This window comes from Triticum aestivum, chromosome 1D, assembly GCF_018294505.1.
Source record: "Triticum aestivum cultivar Chinese Spring chromosome 1D, IWGSC CS RefSeq v2.1, whole genome shotgun sequence".
Lineage (NCBI taxonomy): Eukaryota > Viridiplantae > Streptophyta > Magnoliopsida > Poales > Poaceae > Triticum > Triticum aestivum.
The window spans coordinates 460,744,383-460,750,382 of record NC_057796.1 but is presented as its reverse complement, the minus strand read 5'-3'; positions in this window follow the sequence as shown (position 1 = coordinate 460,750,382).

Sequence of the window (6,000 nt, the reverse complement as noted above, 5' to 3'; positions counted from 1 at the left end):
GCGCTCCTCGTTGAGGTTCACCACCTCAGTCGCGCCCGGACTGTTGCCGCGGCTGCCGCTCGTCGCCAACGCCATGCCTGTTGGGGCGTCATCGCGCGCGCCGTTCTCCTCCGGCGCCGCGTCATGCACGACCTCGTCGCACACCTGAGCCAGCAGGATTGTCGGCTGGTCGTCTTCTCCTTGGGCAAGGTGAGCCTCCTCGCCGCCTTCACGCCGCTCCTAGCGCGGCTTGTGACACTCGCGGGCGAAGTGCCCCCACACACCGCAGTTGTGGCACTTGCCATTGCGCTTCGGCGCCTTGTCTCGCCCGCTGTTGTTGCGCCCACCGCCACGGCCACGGCCACGTCCGCCGTTCCCACCGGAGGAGCTGCCGCCCTGCTCCCTGTCTTTCAGACGGGCGTACCACTCCTCTTCAGTGAGAAGTAGGCGGCCACCCGAGCCGCCGTCGTTGTTGTCCTCCTCCAGGCGATCCTCGACGACGCGCAGCCGGCCGGTGAGCTCATCCACCGACATGGTCGTGACGTCGAGCATGGTCTCGATGGCGATGGCCACCTGAGAATACTTGGCAGGAACAACACGCAGGAACTTGCGAACGACTTTTACCTCTTCAAGTGTGTCCCCGAGCGAGCGGAGAGAACCGGCGAGCCCTAAGATGCGCATGGAGAACTCGTCCACCGTCACGCCATCCCGGAACGAGATGGCCTCAAACTCCTTGCGGAGCTTCTGCGCGTTCGCCTCGCGGACGGGCTCAACGCCGACGCGCTGAATCTTGATGGTGTCCCATGCCATCTTCGCCGTCTCCTTGGTGGCGAGCGACGCGTGCATCTCCTCCGGCGTGGAGCGCAGTATCGCCGCCAACGCACTGCGATCCTCGCGGACCGGGGCATCCCCCGTCGCGACCGCGTCCCAGAGCATCTTCGCCTGCAAGTTCACCATCATGACCACGGACCACTGGGCATAGTTGGTCCGCGTCAGCATGGGCCAGACGACGTCGCCGTCGCCGACCTCCCTGGTGCTCTCCCGAACGACCACGGCGCGTCCTCCACGCCGCACGGGGCTCCGCCCGCGGCTCTGCGTGCGGGCGCGCTGATCCACCACCGGCGTCCGCGCCTGCGAACCACTTCCGCCGGCCATGGTTCTCAGCCCTTGATCGGAGGCTCTGATGCCACTTGTTGGAGCTGAACCAGGGAAGAGATCAGGCGATGTACTCACACACACGAGAGAGAGAGAGTTCTTTTGCGCTGCGTACAACTTCTGCAGCTTTTCTCGTTTTCTCGTTTTATTAACAGCTCAACCAACTAACAGATGATCCTAATCTTGCGCCATGACCAAGCTAAGCGGACGCGCCATCCCACGTCCCTTGACCACGCGCAAGGCGTCGTGCTAACGACTTAGCTACTGCCCGATCCAGCCGTGAACAGGCTCACGTTGCATGGACCGGCTTATTTGCTGAAGAACAAACCTAAGTGACTAGTGCGACAGGATTACAGAAATTCCAACAATGGCATCCCTAATGAATTTAACCTCAAATACAAAGTATAGCTCAAGGTAGCAGCGAGTCCGTCTTAGTCCATCAATAATTATAAAATAGTTCTATTTGTTGTATGTAAGGCATGGCAATATGGTAAAACATTAGCTAAGTAAAGAACACAATCATATGCCCACTTGATCGAGGAGGATCCAAAACTATGCAATTCTATATCAATTATAACAGTTGCACAAGAATCTATCGAAACATATCAGCAGGTAGACACATATGTGTCAATAAAACAATGCTAAGTTGGCTAAATCAAAGCAAGCCTCATGTATTAGTAAGCCTTGCCTCTCGCCGGCTCCGCCGGTCCGCCTCATCTCCTATGGTCCTTGGACCATGGAGGCACGGTGGATCTCGGCCCTTGTCGGCAGGAGGGCTCCGTTTTTAGATGCTTTTTTGAGTTTTGTTAGGGTTTCTGTCGTGCTCAAGAAGACGAGGCGACGGGGCCTTCTTGAAGATGGAATAAGGTCCTCCCCGCCTAGCCTCCGTCCCGGTGATGTTTCAAGCATCGTTGGAAGGCGTGTGGAGGTTTGTGTCCGGCGGATCTCGTGGGATCCGGTCGGCGTTTGTCTTCGGTGGATCCGACTGGATCCGGTCTTCGTTCATCTACGTCTATGTGTCTGCAGGTTGGATCCTTCCGGCCTGTGTTTCTCTTCATCGGCGGCGGTTGTTGTTCTGGTGCGCTGGGCCTTAGCACGACGACTTTCTAACTGTCTACTTCAACAATGTTTGCCCGGCTCCGACGAGGGAGGGGCGATGACGGCGGCGCGCCTTCGGCTCGCTCCAGTGCTTGTAGTCGTCACTAGGTGGTCTACGGACTTAGATGTAAATTTTACTTCCAATGTTTTTTGTACTACCTTGACAGTTAATGAATAAATCGGAAGTTTTCCCGCAAAAAAAAGTTGGACACATATGTACTTGGTGTCTACTTTTATTTAATACAGCTATGCATTTTCCATATATAGCAAAAACATTTTGTTATACATGATTATCATTAAATAACATTTTCTAATATATGTTTGGAGGTTTACTTTCCTTTCATACATATTGTACATTTTTCATATGGAGTAGGAACATTTTTTTATACATGTTATTTTTTTAATACATGATTAATATATTTTTCAGATATATGTTTTGATGTCTCGTTTTTCGAACAGATTATAAATTTTCCGTATACATAAGAAACATATTTCTTATACCCATTTAACAATTTTTTAATAAATTATTAAAAAGTTCAGATATTTGTTTTGATGTCTACTTTTTTCATACATATTGTACATATTTCTTATACATAAGAAACATTTTTCTTGTATACTTTCAGCATTTTGCAAGTACATGATTAACATTTGTTTAAATATACATTTTGAGTACATGATTAACATGTTTTCATATACATTGTATATTTTCGTATGCACCTAAAGCAATTTTTTATACACGTTAAACATTTTTTCCAAATACATGATTAACAATTTTTTGAATGGTATGAATACATTTGAATCTTTGAACAGTTTTTTTGAAAATTTTAACATATATAAGGAAAAAAATAAACAAACGACAGAAGCGACCGGGCGAGCAGCGAGCGTCCGAGCTGCGGACGTTTTTTGGGCAGAGCCCATGGTCGCATAGGGCGCGGCCGAGCGACCTGGCGCCCCCCCCCCCCCCCCCCCTGGAGCTCAGGGCGTTCGTATGGGCCGGCCCATATCTTGTTCCGTTTTCTTTTCGTTTTTTCTTGAGTTCTCCTTTTTCTTTTTCTTTTTCTTTTTTCTTTTCTGTTTCCCTTTTCTTTTTCTTTTTCTTTTTTATTTTATTTCCAAATTCGTGAACATTTTTCTGAAGCAAAATCAGAAAATGTTCATCAATGTGTAAAAATGCTCAATGATTCACACAATGTACATAAAATTCCCTTTTTATTCATCGGATTGAAAAAATGTTCATCAAAATTCAAAATTTGTTCATCGAATTCAAAAAATGTTCATAAAATTCGAAATTGGTTCATTGATTTCAAAAATTGTTCAACTAATTCAAAATTTGTTCATCAATTTTAAAAATCTGTTCTTCATCGTTTTCAAAAAAAATACCACATTCAAAATTTGTTCAAAATTTATGAACATTTTTTTGTATAAAATTCAAAAAATGTTTGTCAATGTGTAAAAATGCTCATTGATTCAAAAAAATGTTCATAAATTACCTTTTTTGTTCATTGGATTGAAAAAAATGTTCAGCAAAATTCAAAATTTGTTCATCAAATTCAAATTTGTTTATCGATTTCAAAAATTGTTCACCAAATTCAAAATTTGTTCATCAATTTGAAAAATTGTTCACGAAATTAAAATTTTGTTCGTCGATTTAAAATTTTGTTCATAGTATTCAAAATTTGTTCATCCATTTTTCGAAAAAAAATCTTGAATACAAATTTTTTTCATCGAGTTTATAAAAATTTAATCGTATTCAAACTTTGTTCATCAAATATTAAAAAAATGTTCATCACTATTTAAAAAATGCTCATATAAATTTGTACGTCGAAATAAAGAAATTTTCATTAAAATTAAAAAATGTTTGTTATTTTGAAATAACGAACACTTTTTTTATAAAATTCGTTTTTGTTGAAATGTGGAACTTTTCTAAATTACGAATTATTTTGAGAAAAAACGAAAAGCAAGAATAGTAATAAAAAGGGGAGCGCTACGCGTCTACCGGTAGACGTCTAGTAAACATCCATTACCTCGACAGCCGTCGGATCTCCACGCGCGAGCCGTCCGATCTAACTCCACGCACGCGGCTCGTCGCCTTCCCGACACACTAATTCCTGAAACAACAAACCAGTTGCAGAAACAACGGCCGCATTGCAGAAACAATCTTGAAACAATGATTGCGTTGCAGAAACAATTCCTGAAACAACGGCCGCGTTGCAGAACCAATTCCTGAAACAACTGTTGCGTTGCAGAAACAACTACCATGTTGCAAAAATTTGGAGATTGCAGAAACAATTCCTGAAACAACGGCCGTGTTGCAGAAACAATTCCTGAAACAACGGTTGCGTTGCAGAAACAACTACCATGTTGCTTCCATCGAATGGTGGTGAGAGAGGAGCGACGACAATCTCACCTCACCGGCGAGGTGGCGCATCGCACGCGGCTGACCGTCATGGTGGAAGCGGGTGACAACGGCGACGATGGTGCGAGGCCTGGCTACAACGGCGCACCGCCACGGCGGCCGGTGACGATGGCAAAGGCCTGCCTAGCCGGTGAGGATGGCTGCTAGCATGTGGCGGTGGCGAGCAAGGGCACACTCATGGTGCAGACCACCATCTTGCTTGTCACTGCTAATTCAGGAAGGAGATTGAGGAGATGAGGATAAGGTACGAGCCATGGCTGTTGCAAAGAATGTGCTGGTGCGGTCCACAGGGGACGCGTGGCAAGCAACCGAGGGGGCGGACGCAAACGTGATTATCCGCCGGGTGATGTATAACGTTTCCCTAATAAAAAAACGAATTAAAAAAACTGAGGCGTTCAGCGCTGCTCATGGGCCGGCCCACTAGGGGCGCAAGGGAGCGGAGGGGTGCGCGCTGGCATGTTCCCTAGCGCGTCACGCGCCATATAGGAGTACGTCACGCGCCATATAGGAGTACCCGCGAGACGTAGCGCTGCCCAGATATGGGGACTTGGACCTTAGTAGCTTAGTGGGCCAATTGGAACGCCCAGATATGGGGGCCTTGCTGCATTACCCCAGTACGAACGACTACACGAAAAAGAAAATCATGTCAAAAAAAAAATCCCTATCGCTAGTTTCAGCAGTCGCAACAGCAATACCGCCGCCGCATGCCCGCACACGCCGTCGCATGTCTGTGTCCATGCCGCCGCACGTTCATGTCCGCGCGCGTATGCATCGCGGGTCGCCAGATGGATGCCGACGAGAATGTCGAATAGATTTCTTTGCTCCCCTTTTTGGCCTTTCCTTTTAGAAATTTATACACTGCATTGATTTCATTGCTCCATGGCCATATTATTAGAACTTTAGAGCCTAGGACACAACTAGAATTTATAATGTAGACTAATTAATTCAATGTCAAATTTTGATATTGTTGAAAATTCGTGAAGTTTGTGTCCCTCACGTATTTAATAAACTAGCTCAAGAGAGATCTTCGAAATAGGCTAGGTGATGATTGACTCGGTGGTCTACTATGTTGAGCGTGAGATATCTGCAAAAATCGAATACAAGCAGATTATGCTATGGTTTCATGCTTTCAAGAATCACCGATGCAATCTACCTTGACAACCTCGTGGGGTTTTGTTTTTTGTTTTTTGCGGGTACTCTACGACCTTGTGTTATTGAATCAACTACAATTTAATGGTACAATATTATCTTACTGGAAGATACAAATATTATTACACTTGTGTTAAGATTTTAGATTCATTCATTCATAATTGTTGTTGCTTCACATATTATAGGCCTCACTTGGAATTTTG